Raw genomic sequence first — 14586 nt, 5'->3', positions numbered from 1 at the left:
CTTTTTCCAAAATGGCTTAGCTTTATCACTCTTGGTCTCACTGCCAAACTACAGGTTCATCGTTTGTAACTGTATCTTGTTTTGCTGAGGTACTAACTTGAATAATGTACCATGATGGTTTACAGCAGTATTTCCCAAAGTGGCCAATATCGTTCCCTGGGAGGCACTGGAACGATTGGAGATGGGAGTGGGGGCTACAAAAGCAGATACCTAGATTTTATCCTGAATTATGGGCTATATGGTACAAAAGTGTTTACTTTTTAGGAGTGGTTGGGTAATTTTTTTCCCAGAATAAGTTTGGAAACACATGGTTTAGAGTATGGTAGGTAGGTATCCTTTCCAGGTGAGTTGAATACAACATCGAGGATAGCTGAAACAGGTAATATGCACAGATCCGAATCAAGATTATATCATTTTGGTATTAGTGTTGGAGTTTGCATTCTTCTCTTTGTACATCAGAAATGGTTTTTGGTACAGTTCCTTAATTTAAATTTCTTTTTAATATGTTTATTTTCTGATTAAAAGTCAAGACCATTTAAAAAATACTAGACAAAGCAACTGGAGTAACTACTACCTAGTTTAAAAAATAGAAACTCCGCCAGCCACTCCAAAAGTTGCTTTCATAGGCCACATCTCAATCCCTGCCCCCTCCTGCTTTCCCATATGTAACCCATGTCATTGCTGCTTTTGGACATTTAATGGTGTTGCCACACAAATGTGCTTTCATAGGCTTTATTCCTTTAGTCTTCATTTTCAAATATTTATTCTAAATCTTGTATATAAAGATCCTATGTAGAGTTTCTGAGTTTGTAAAGTTTTAGAGAAGGGGCTCTAGTGACCTAGGGGGTTACCCATTGAGCTTCTAACTGTAAGGTCAGTGGTTCAAACCCACAAGCCACTCATCAAGAGAAGTATGAGATCAGCTGCTCTTGTAAAGATTTATAACTGTGGAAACCCAATGGGAAGTTCTATTCTGCCCCATACAGTGACTATCATTTCAACTTTCTACCACAGAGCACCTGGTGGGGTTGAACCACTCACTGAACCTTGTTGTTAGCAATCCAATGCGTACCCAACAGTGTCACATTGGTTATATGAATTTAGAGCCTACTCTCAAACAAACTCACTGCCATTAAGTGAATTCTCCTGTGTAATATTTTAACTAGTTGCATCTTCAAACACTCTATTTCCAAATAATGTCATATTCTAAGGTTCCAGCAAAGACTTTTAAGGCACCCTGATAGTACAGCTGTTGTGCATTCGACTGCTAACCACCAGGTGTTCAAAACTACCAGATGTTGTGCTGAACTTTATAATCCCATAAGAGTTATAGTCTTGGAAATCCTCAGGCGTAGTTCGACTTTGTCCTATAGGGTTACTCTGAGTCTGAATCAACGTGATGATAATGAATGGTTTTAGTCAACCCAGTAGAGTGCATGGCTTGTCTCCAATACTGTTTGTGTTTGATATGACGTAGAGAATGAGGCTCGTTTTCCCCATATCGATACCCAAGTTTCCCAACACCATTTTTTCTGTTTTTACATTTTATTAGGGACTCATACAACTCTTATCACAATCCATACATATACATACATCAACTGTGTAAAGCACATCTGCACATTCCCTGCCCCAATCATTCTCAAAGCATTTGCTCTCCACTTAAGCCCTTTGCATCAGGTCCTCTTTTTTTTCCCATCCCTTGCCGCTCCCCTCTCCCTCATGTACCCTTGGTAATTTATACATCATTATTTTGTCATATCTTTCCCTATGCGGAGTCTCGCTTCCCCCCCCTTCTCTGCCGTCCCTCTCCCAGGGAGGAGGTCACATGTGGATCCTTGTAATCAGTTCCCCCTTTCCAACCCACTCACCCTCCACTCTCCCAGCATCGCCCCTCACACCCTTGGTCCTGAAGGTATCATCCACCCTGGATTCCCTGTGCCTCCAGCCCTCATATGTACCAGTGTACAACCTCTGCCCTATCCAGCCCTGCAAGGTAGAATTCGGATCATGGTAGTTGGGGGAAGGAAGCATCCAGGATCTGGGGGAAAGCTGTGTTCTTCATCGGTACTACCTTGCACCCTAATTGACCCATCTCCTCTCCTAAACCCCTCTGTGAGGGGATCTCCATTGGCCGACACTTGGGCCTTGGGTCTCCACTCTGCACTTCCCCCTTCATTCAATATGGTATATATACATACATATATATATACATACACACATATATACATATACACACATATATCTTTTTTTTTTTTTGCATGATGCCTTACACCTGGTCCCTTTGGCACCTCGTGATCGCACTGGCTGGTGTGCTTCTTCCATGTGGGCTTTTTTGCTTCTGAGCTAGATGGCCGCTTGTTCACCTTCAAGCCTTTAAGACCCCAGACACTATCTCTTTTGATAGCTGGGCACCATCAGCTTTCTTCACCACATTTACTTGTTCACCCACTTTGGTTTCAGCAGTTGTGTCGGGAGAGTGAGCATCATAGAGTTCCAATTTAATAAAAGAAAGTATTCATGCATTGAGGGAGTGTTTGAGTAGAGGCCCAAGGTCCTTCCGCCACCTTAATACTTAACCTATAAATATAGACACATAGATCTATTTCCCCATCCTCCTATATCTATTTGCATGTACATGTCTTTGTCTAGACCTCCATAAATTCCCTTTGACTCCTTGCCCTTTCCTCCATCTCCCTTGACTTTCCTCCTGCCCTACTACCATGCTTCGTCACCACCTGGGTTAGAGTATACCTCTTCTCTATGCAACCTTACCCTTGATCATTCCCCACCAGGCCCCAACACCATTTTTTAAAAACAATTTATTGGGGCTCATACAATTCTTATCACAGTTCATACATATACATACATCAATTGTATAAAGCACATCTGTACAGTCTTTGCCCTAATCATTTTTTTCTCTTTTCTTTTTTTACATTTTATTAGGGACTCATACAACTCTTACCACAATCCATACATATACATACATCAATTGTATAAAGCACATCCATACATTCCCTGCCCCAATCATTCTCAAGGCATTTGCTCTCCACTTAAGCCCCTTGCATCAGGTCCTCTTTTTTTCCCCCTCCCTCCCCATTCCCCCCTCCCTCATGTGCCCTACACCATTTTTAATAGATTTTGTTTTCCCTCTTGGTTATCTTTGGTGCCTTTCTTAATTAGATGACCATATTTGTTCTCTGCTCAGTTCCACTGATTTATTTGTTGGTGTTTATGATAAAGCTATACTGTCTTAATTATTTTCATTTAATAGTAAGTTTTAGATCAATTTTGTAACAAGCTCCCACTCATTGAAGCAGAAAGTTTAATATAGCAAAAAGACTTTTAACCAAATAATAGTAACCTTCTCCATATTCCTAATATGAATAATCATTCATTTGGAGTGAATCATGCAGTTCACTAGGTGAACTGCTTTTAATTATTGGGGTCACAATCCTCAGGACTATTTGATCCTACCACCAGGTAACCTTGGCTGAAACTCTTGGTAGGACAGAAGCATCCAGGAGCACTGCACTAGTTTTGAACTGCACACTTCTAGGGAGTGCCATTCACATAGGGATAGTTAAAGTAGACAAATAAAGGTAAGAGATTAAATGAATTTATAGGAAAGTTGAGGAAGATGATAACAGAAATAGATGAGCTTTAAAATCAATTGATCAAGCACCATATGTGCAGTATTCTTTAGACTTGTTCATTGTCGTTGAGTCAGTTCTGACCCATGACAACCCTGTTTGTGCAGAGCAGAACCGATCCATAGGATTTGCAAGGCTGTGGCCTTTCAGCAGCAGATCATTAGGCTTGACTTCCAGCCCACTTCTAGCTTACATTCAAGCCCCCAACCTTTCAGCTGGTAGTTGAGTGCTTAACCATTTGCGTCACTCAGGAACTGTTGTTGCTTCACAGGACCAGGCAGTGTTTCTTCTGTAGGTCACTCACCCTGACAATATCTGAGTGGATTCTGATTCATCAGTCAATTTTAGACATCTGTTTTAAATGGAACCCCAAAGTGGAGTTTCTCTGGCTAACGCATGTATATATCAGTGCTCAGAGGTCGGCACATTCAGACTACTCCTCTCACCCAGCCCTCCGAGGTGGAATACAACACATTAAGGCAATCTTTAGTATGTTTCACCTTGGACACTTACAAGTTACTATGGTAAAAGGTAGTATGCGATGTGTCAAACTTGAATCTAAATGTTTTCACTCATTTAAGCTTTTTGCCACTAAACCAAATGTCTCTTGGTTATCGGCAATTCCAACTAATGTTGACCAGTGGGAATCCTATGTATACGATGAATTTACCTGGGATCACTAAATACAATTTCAAGTTTTCTAGCATGTATCTCGTTCAATTTACTGTAATGAACAAAGTACAATTTTGCTCATTACTGTTGTTTGCATTTTCTTATTCATGAATCTCTGGGCACATCAATTGCCCACATGGAAGTTTTGAAAATGTTGCCTTCAGTTCTATCATAGGGGTAACATTAGTTTGACTGATTAAACTGTTTTCCAATGAATATTCAGGCAGCACATTCTTTGATAGTAATTATGGAGATGGCATATATTATAAATAATGGATTTGGTATTGAAGCAAATGTGAACATAATTTAAATGAACTGGCCACCTCATTGCGTGTTAAAGAAACTAGCTGAATTAACTGGAACAACAATAGCACTTCACAGGAAAAAACATCTGACGAACATGTACTTGGCCTTAGATTTTTCTGCTAAATTATGAAAGTCTGTTTGAAAAGGTGACTCAAGGTTTGTATTGTTCTCATTAGAGATTTATCTGGTGGTCTTTTATCAAATACATTTTTTGCTCTTTTGGTAAGATTTTTATCAGTTTTTCTCCTGAGAATGGTAGAGCCTTCATCAGATAGCTGAGAGCTTTGACTTGGGTAATTCAATGAGATAGAATAGACTTCAGGGAGGCAATATTGCCAGGGAGGATCTCCAGAGTGCACTGCAGATCTGACACCTGTGAAAGAAGAATGGGAAGGAAGAATTGTGTCAGGAGTGTGTGACACCGCAGGGTAGTTCAAACAAGGTTATGGCCAGGCCAATTGAAAGTCCTGCAGGAATAGGGATGTATTTGTATTCCTGTGATCCTCAGTCATTGGCTAAGAGCTACCTGGAGGAATCATGACTCTCAACGAACACGGTGGTATTTCTACCTAGAGGGATGACTGAGTGGACTCAATAAGCCCTGTCCTTCCCTCACAACAATAGTTTGGGTGGCACATCTCCCTCCTTTCCTTTCTACATGCAGTTGCATATGCTGCGCTGATCTGTTTCTTCATGCAGGATTGGGAAGCAATTTAGCCATTATTTCCCTGTGGCCTTTTTTTTTCTTGAAAGGAAACTTAGAAGAAAGAGATCAGTGGGGTGAAGAATGGGCTCCCATCGTTGCAATTACTTTCCAGGGCTACTCCTTTGGTCGGGGAATTGACACTAATCAGGACAAGGAGAGTGAGCTGCTTTAACACAATGCAGTCAGGGAAGAACACATGTCAACTCACTTGATTCACCTGACTTCTGGTAGTCCCTTGCTCCATTGTAGTTGTGAAGGACTACCTGAGACAACTTCACTATGAGTGGTACATTACTCTCAAGGGATGGAGCCCATAAAGAATGCAGATTTGGATCAGATATTTGAGAAATTCACTGATTCCTCTCCAGAAATGATAACAGAGGTTGAGGGGAGTTTGAAATGGAGCAGGCAGAAGAGAGAAAATGAGCACCACTGCTTCTGACCTTGTGGATGTTTAAAACCGTTGTGTTGGGGGCTCCTACAACTCTTACCACAATCCATACGCACATCAATTGTGTAAAACACATTTGTACATTCATTGCCCTCATAATTCTCAGAACATTTGCTCTCCACCTAAGCCCCTGGCATCAGGTCCTCATTGTTCCCCTCCCTCCCCGCACCCCCTCCCTCATGAACCCTTGATCATTTATAAATTATTATTTTGTCATATCTTGCCCTATCCGACGTCTCCATTCACCCCCTTCACGATTGTCCATCCCCCAGGGAAGGGGTCACATGTAGATCCTTGTAATTGGTTCCCCCTTGCCAACTCACCCACCCTCAACCCTCCCAGTATCGCCACTCACACCACTGGTCCTGAAGAGATCATCTGCCCTGGATTCCCTGTGTTTCCAGTTCCTATCTGTACCAGTGTACATCTTCTGGTCTAGCCAGACTTGCAAGGTAGAATTGGGATCATGATAGGGGGCCGGGTGGGGGAGGAAACATTTAAGAACTGGAAGAAAGTTGTATTTTTCATCATTGCTACATTGCACCGTGACTGGCTCGTCTCCTCCTGGAGATCATTCTGTAAGGGGATATCCAGTGACCTACAAATGGGCTTTGGGTCTCCACTCTGCACCTCCCCCCGACCTCATTCACTAGGGTAAGAGTTTTTGTTGTGATGATGCCTGATACCTGATCCCATCGACACCTCATGATCACACAGGCTGGTGTGCTTCTTCCACGTGGGCTTTGTTGCTTCTGAGGTAGATGGTCATTTGTTTACCTTCAAGCCTTTAAGACCCCAGACACTATATCTTTTGATATCCAGGCACCATCAGCTTTCTTCGCCACATTTGCTTATGCACCCAATTGTCTTCAATGATCGTATCATGGAGATGAGCACACAAAGATATGATTTTTTTGTTCTTTGATGCCTGGTAACTGATCCCTTCAGTACCTCGTGATCACACAGGCTGGTGTGCTTCTTCCAGGTGGGCTTTGTTGCTTCTGAGCTAGATGGCTGCTTGTTTACCTTCAAGACTTTAAGACCCCAGATGCTATATCTTTTGATTGCCGGGCATCATCATTTTTCTTCACATTTGATTATTCACCCACTTTGTCTTCAGCAGTTGTGTCGGGAAGTTGAGCATCATAGAATGGCAATTTAATAGAAGAAAGTATTCTTGCATTGAGGGAATGCTTGAGTGGAGGCCCAATGTCCCTCTGCTACCTGAATACTAAACCTATTAATATATGCACATAGATCTATTTCCCATCTTCATATATAAATATATTTGCATATGTACATGTCTTTATCTCGACCTCTATAAATGACCTTTGCCTCCCAGCTTTTTCCTCTATTTCCCTTGACTTTCCTCCTGTTCCACTATCATGCTCTGTCCCCACCAGGGTTTCAGCAATTTCTCTTGGTTACATTACCTTTGATCATGCCCTACCAGGCCTCCCACACCATCCTCACCACCGATTTGGATCACTTGTAGTTCCCTTGTCCCTGAGTTTGTTAACACCAATACCTTTCCCCCCACCTCCCCATCTCCTATGTCTCCCCAGAACTGTTGGTCCCATTCTTTTCTCCTCCAGATTGTTCATGCAGCCTATCTTACTTAGACAGACCTTGTGGATTTACTGGTGCACATAACAAACTCATTATCTTTCTGAAGTATAATCCAGTGAGGATGCAAAGATATCAAATATTATATATAGCCATGTAGTGATCTGTGATATGAAGAAAATTAGGCAACAGTGATAGTTTTGCACTTTTCAGTAGAGTGGTCAGAGAAGAGCTCTCTGAAGAGATAGAATTTGAGCTATAATATGAATGAAATGAACAAGTGAGACAGCCACATGAATATCTGAGATTCAAACATGATAGGCATAGGCAAGACAAAGAGCAAAAGTCCTGAAGCCTGAAAAGCTGTTTACATGTTTGAGGCAGTTCAAAGAGGCCTGTCTAATGGAGAATGTTAAGAAATAGAACGAGAGAGGCAGCAGAGGAATCGAGTATTAAGAGATATGAAAAACACTTTTGAGAACTCTGTGGGACTGAATTTTAATTTTATCTACTGTTTCTTTATCACTTTATCCATAAGCAAATTGTATTATAAGCCTCATTGCATTAAGTCCACTATATCCACTCTGTTTGCCTTGACTAAACAACTATGGTGTTTATTATGTCATAGTAACTTTTCTCTGGCACTGTGGGATGAGTGTTGGACTGGTAACTGCAAGCTCGGTGGTTCAAACCTACCAGTTACTCCTCTGGGGAAAGATGAGGCTATCCTGTCCCTGTAAGGATTTACAGGCTCAGAAACCTTATGAGTCAGTTCAATTTGATGGCAGTGAATTTGGTAGCTTCATTAATTACCTTCCTCTTAACAATACTAAACAACTTTTTGTGGAGTCCTCTAAGCGTCTTTCCTGCTCCCCGTACTTGTAATAAATTTCCCAACAGTAGTTATGTGAAAGCTTTCATTACCCTTCTGTCCCTTTAGTGTATGATTTATTTAAACCTGGAAACGTGAATCTATTCAGCAGTTAGGAATGGTTTGCAACTCATGTGTTTACTAGTTTTAGGACCACTTCCAAAAATGGAAATGAAAGAAACAAAAGGTTCTAACACCTGCATTTTAGATATTTTTGTTTTTCAAATGATTTTTTTCCCCCTCAAGTTTTTGTTCCCTTTAGGGTTTTAGCTTTCCTGGGATAATTCGTTACAGGTTTATACATATTACTCATTTGTGACTGTCTTAATTTGTTTGCACTTTTTCCATCTTTTCACATTTTAAGTATTTAATTAGCATATTCTCTGCCTTTACATGTCTCTCCCATTAAATTCTCATGAATGTACAATGGAAGTCTACTGTTTAGAATCGGCTATAATCACTAGCCTTTCAGAGATTTTGACCATGAGATCACAACTATAATCTCTCTGCATGTTTACAAAGCCTATTTTGTAAACTTAAAGGTTATTCAGCGGACTACTCAACTTGCTCTTCCCTTGCTTTTAACAACCCCAATCGGACATTCAATTGTTTTCCTTAGATTTCTGTAACTGCTTAATGCAGCGGTTTGAAACCTGTGGGCCATGATCCCTTTGGGAGTTGAACGACCCTTTCACAGGGGTCGCCAGATTCATAACAGTAGCAAAATTACAGTTATAAATTAGCAACGAAAATGATTTCATGGTCGGGGGTCACCACATTAGGAAGGTTGAGACCCACTGGATAATGTCAGCCAAATCAACTTTTTTTTAAGTTAGGTTTAAAGTCTAGCCAGTTTTTGACGGAAGCAATCTGATTTTAGTCATCTTCTTGACACTATGAGTCTTCTTAGCTTATGTCGTGATTTTTAATACAGAGGTTCTCAAGCATGTGTACACATTAGAGTTAACTGGGCAGGGCAGGGACTTTGGCAGTGAGACATAGAACACTATTCTAGTAAAAAGGAATTCTGCTGACTTAGTTCACCAAGAGTTGGGCAGCTAACTAAAATGTCAGTAGTCCAAACTCAGCAGCCACTCCACAGGTGAAAGATGAGACTGTTTACTCCTGTAAAGATGTATTGGCTAGGAAAGCCTTTGAAGCAACACTGTTCTGTCCCATAGTATTGCTGTGAGGCAGAATCAACTCAATGGCAAATGTTCATTTCCTTGTTGTCCTAAGGGAAAAGGAGCCCTGGTTGAGCCAGGATTAAGAACTCAACTGCTTATCAAAAAGTCAATGGTTTGAACCCACCAGCCTCTTCACTGGAGAAACAAGATGACCCCCTAAGGGGGTCAGGTCTACTCTGCTGTACAGGGCCACTGTGAGTTAGAATTGATCTGGCTGCCATGGCTTATTCTAGTGGAAAGGGAATCTGAATATAATTTTTCCTATTACTTAAGTGGTAAGAACCTTTTCTATTATGTTATTTTGGTTCTGAACCATACGCCTAATGTTTGTTCTTGCCTTAGATATTTTCCACCCACATTGCATTGTTCAGTTTTTTAATCTTCACTCTCTATCCTGTCATAGGAGTGCTTTATCTTCTGGAAAAATAAATCTTTGTATTTGTAGCCCAAGTATATCTTGAAGGGACCCACCAGAATTATTATTAGGTATTGTTTCCTAGGTCAAAACTGTTAAAAAGAATTATAATGCATACCACATACATAATTAAAATGTTGTAATGATGATGCTTTGAAAAAGGCATAAACAGGTGAAATTTGCATTTGTAATGCATTTTCTTTAACCCAATATATCTAATATATTATCAAGTCAACAAGTAATCAAGACATGAATTATTAATGAGGCATTTCACACTCCTTTTATGTGTTGAATCTTTGGAAGCTTGTGTATTTAGCATGTATAGCATGTCTCAATTTGGACAATCCACATTTCAAATGTTCACAAGGTACATTTGGCTAGTGGCTCCTCTATTGAACAGAGCAGGTCTAGAGAAATAAATACAATGTCATTTTTCTCTAAGATATGCTGTAGAAAATATCTATTTACTGTTCTTTTATCAAAATTCCTTCTGAATTACTATTACGCCCTTTCTTTGGTTTGCTCATACCACTTGCTTTATTCTGTTCCATCTTAGCATTTTATTTCCGATTGATTTTTATTTCATTACATTGACTAATTTACGTGCGTATTTCTCTCACTAAATTGTAAGGTGTCACCACTATTATAAGTGAAAAGCTATATATTAATAAAACCAAGAGAAATATGTTCATACCAGAGGGAGCAGACTTTGGAAATTGCCAAGGGCAGAAGTCCAAGGGAGAAAAGGGAAAGCAACAGACTAGACAGGGAAGGGTGTTAACATTGATCTCATGGGTGATGGTAACCCACAGAATAAGAACAGTAAACAAAGATTGGATGGGAGAAGGGTAAACCTTTGGGGAGTTGATTAGTAATTTAAACTGTTGTATACAAAGGTGATGATCCAAAATTTACCCCCTTCCTGATTGACAATGTAAATAAATACATTGTGAGGTCTCTGATGGCAGGACCAGCCTATCTACTTTTATATCACATTTTGGAGCTCCAACTATTTTCAGTGCTTAAAAGATGGTATACCAAAGTGAGAGGTGTAGTTCCTTTCAATTCACAGAGATCCTATGTGTGGCAGAGTGCTACCGTGCTACACAGTTTTCAAGGCTGTGGATTTTTGGAGGCAGATTACCACACCTGTCTTTGGAGGCATTCTGAGGCAGTTGGAACGATCAATCTTTTGATTAATAAATGAGCACTTAATCATTTGTGCCACTCAGTGCATGCAATAAATGCTAGTCAAATTGAATTGTATACAACTAGTGTCTTAAGTGTACCTAACATTGCAGGGGGTGAGTAACTTTGGAATATAATCAGCCATTACTTTAAAACAGAGACATCCTTTTTTATTTTTTTCACCAGAGAAACACTCTGTTTTCCAAAATTCAGTTTTGTGCTTATATCTGTACATCCTGGTCTACCATTTTGATTTCCATTTTTTCTTTAATAGTATGCAGTATTTATTTCACTCTTTTAGGTCAAATGTAGTGTTAACTTCAATTATGCCTGTGTATCCTTACCCAGTTCGTCTTTGATTTCTTCAATTCTTTTGCTAGCTTACATATAATTCTTAAAGCTTCCTGCTCCAGTAATTGAGTATTTCAGATGGGGTGGCAACAGAAATAAAGTAAAACTTCATGTTAACAGCTTGATTAAATAGCAAATTATAAGGTTTTTGCTATTTTTATTTAAATGAAAGCTCATTGATTATACACATATAACATATCCTGGAGTTTTTCTACCTATACAGGATTCTCCACCCTCATCTTTCTTCTCTGTCTCACCTCTGCTCCACTGCTCTAAGATGAGGCTAAGTAAAGGACAGGTTTTTATCATGACAGGAGTGTAAAGTGACAAAAGATTTTCAGGAGCGTATAAATTGAAATTGCTTTGAAATAATTGCTCTATTTGAGTGAAAGGTATTGAAAAAGCACTGCCAGCTTTCATATTAGGGAAAGTTATAAGTTTTCTAAATGTAAACTTGGCAGTTATCAGGCTAATGCCTGGCATTGGAGCTATTGTGATTTGAGACGTGTGTTGATGGTGGTGGTGCATCATTTCTTACTCTGAATTTGTGATTTCATGTCATCACTCTCCCATAGCCAGGAACATTGTTGAAAATGTATTGTTTTCTTTTGTTTTCAGCTGAAAAGCACATATCCTGTGTTTAAATAATTCTACTTTTTTCGGATTATCCTAAAGTAGAGTTTTCTTTATTTCTGTCCAAGGTAGAAAATACCATAGAGATTTTGTGCAGAACACTTGCCTTACCCAAAATGGTCGCAGAGCTTCTGGCTGTGTTGCCTGTGAAATGGTGGTTCAGCGATCAAGTGCTTCCCTGTTAACCGAAAGATCTGCAGCTTGAGCCCAGTAGCCACTCTGCAACAGAAAATGCCTGGTGATTTCTTTGCGGGAAGTTTGAAGCCTTGAAAAACCCCCTGGGGCAGTTTTCCTCTGTCACATAGAGTCTTTATGAGTCTAAATTTACACAAGAGTGCAAAATAACAACCTTGAATAACAGAAGCTACAATATTCAGTCAATAATTCTGTTAGATGGTACCATACATGAAATGCTGGTCCATTCAAAATCAGGGCCTGAAACCATTTTTTCCCTCCATGTTACCTTTTTGCCAGCAGACAACAGGGAAGCCTAGGGAATTGTAGTGCGTTTTTACCCTGGCAGGGGCCCAGAGTTAGACTCACGAAGTCTTCAATGCATTTCACACACAGATTTGACAGCCTCAGAGGACACATTCCAGACATAGCTACACGCAGCACAACTCTGAAGTTTTTATTCTTATTGCATGGTCCTGTGGGCTTCCCGTTTGCTGCTTTTATCTGTGATGTTAGTCTCTTTCCCAAGGCCAGGTTAAAACAAATAACTGCCGATGAGTTCAACCCTTTACTAATCTCTTTACATTTCTGGAACTGTTTTCCTGCAGTCCCGAGAGAGATGTTGAAACACAGGATATGTCTGTACAGGCCTGGTGGAATGGAAATCTGCAGTGCTGTCAATGGCCTGTCCTTACAGATCTTACCATAAAATCAGACATTTCCCTCCCAATTTTCATCTGTCACTATAGACAGATCTGTGTTCAACTCGTATCTCATTATTTTATGCAGTGTTGGAACTTTTCTTTACGTCCAAAAATTGATTATCACATAAAAATTTAAAGGCTTCATTGTGCTACTCATGTTTATCAGGCTATCATTTTGAAACACTAAAATCTAGTTGAGGGCTTTGGATACTTTCTTCCTGAGAAATTATGTAGTAGTGGATTAAGTGTGGCATTCAGGGGTAAAAGATTCAAACCTGAGTGTAAGTCTTAACCTACTGCAGGGTCCAAATGACAATGCATCTGCAATCTTAAAGAGGGAGACCTGTATACATCACAGCATTACTCCTGAGAGGAAAATATAAGATTCATGTCATACCGTTTGTGAGTAGTAACGAACTATAGAAATCTTGGTTGCTATTTGTGTGGTTTTACGATTCTCTCACCCCAAACTCATTAATGCATTTATTCCATGTATATAAATTTTTGTGTTTGTCAGGTTGACTATGAAACGTACAAAATGAGAAGGTCTGCTTCATTTTATTTCCAAAAATGGACAGCAATAGTAATTATAATTTGACCAATTTATGTATCTCTAAACACTGCTTGTCTTAACCTATACTGCAGTAAATAGCCACTTTCAGTTTGAAATTAAATGCTTCCTTTGATGCTTGTGTTATATTCCTAAAACCATTATTGAATACCTTAATCAACTATTTTATAAAAGAAACATTAAAAGGGGAACAGTATAGAGTACGATTTCAAGTTCTGATGGATTCCACATATTCTGGAGCCAATGAGACTGGACGAACTTCTGAAACTATTGCCTTGAGCTAACCTTGAAGCCTTAAGCCAAATATATCTACTGAAATCTTTAAACAAATGTTATGGTTGTCTTTCGGTGTCATCGAGATGGTTCTCAATCACAGTGATCCTGTGCGCGATATAAAACATTCCCTGGAACCATCCTCAAATTGGTCTCATATTTGAGTCCTTGGTTGAAGCCCCTGTGTCAGTCCATCTCACTGAGGGTCTCTCTTGTTTTCTCTGCCACTCTACTTTACCAAGTGTGTTGTCCTTCTCCATGGACTAGTCTCTCCTGACAACATGCCCATAGTATGTAAGACAAAGAAGCACCACGCTTGCCTCTAAGAGGGTATGCAGGAGGTGCCTGGAAGTCAAATGTTTATGACTGCCTTTATTTTGGTTTGTTATGTTATATACAATGTAGTACGTAATTTACTAATGTTATCATTCACATAGTTTCAATTTCAGACATTTATTTGGAGATTTTCCAACGCCCAAAGACAAACAAAGGTTGGATTTAGAAAGATCCAGAAATACAAAAGCAAATTCACTGCCCTTGAGTCGATTTCAATTGATAATAAAAGACACTAACAGTGAAACTTAAAAGTAGAGGAGGAGAGAACCTTGCCCTGTGGTGGCAAGTGAGATGCTAACTCAAGGTAATCAGTTTGAATCCATCAGCCATTCTGTGGGTGAAAGATGATGCTTTCTACTTCCAAAAAGAAAATACAAGTTCAGAAACCCACAGATCAATTCTATGGGGTCACTGCGTCAGAATCAACTCAGTGGCAGTGAATTTGTTTTGGCTATATATGCACATAATTTTAAGCATTCTTTTTTTATTGAATATACAAAATGCTTTATGTACAGCATCCACTGAAAAACGA

At 39.7% G+C, this 14586-nt stretch overlaps 1 protein-coding gene across 1 annotated transcript in view; it reads left to right on the top strand.

The window, feature by feature from the left end:
- The window catches only part of COL4A5 (collagen type IV alpha 5 chain), a 295236-nt gene that overhangs the window by 82966 nt on the left and 197684 nt on the right, over positions 1 to 14586 (top strand). The gene's annotated exons all lie outside the window — the stretch shown is intronic.

The sequence above is a fragment of the Tenrec ecaudatus genome, chromosome X (genome assembly GCF_050624435.1).
Source record: "Tenrec ecaudatus isolate mTenEca1 chromosome X, mTenEca1.hap1, whole genome shotgun sequence".
Lineage (NCBI taxonomy): Eukaryota > Metazoa > Chordata > Mammalia > Afrosoricida > Tenrecidae > Tenrec > Tenrec ecaudatus.
The sequence above is the reverse complement of the archived record's forward strand: the minus strand, read 5'-3'. Positions and strand labels throughout refer to the sequence as shown.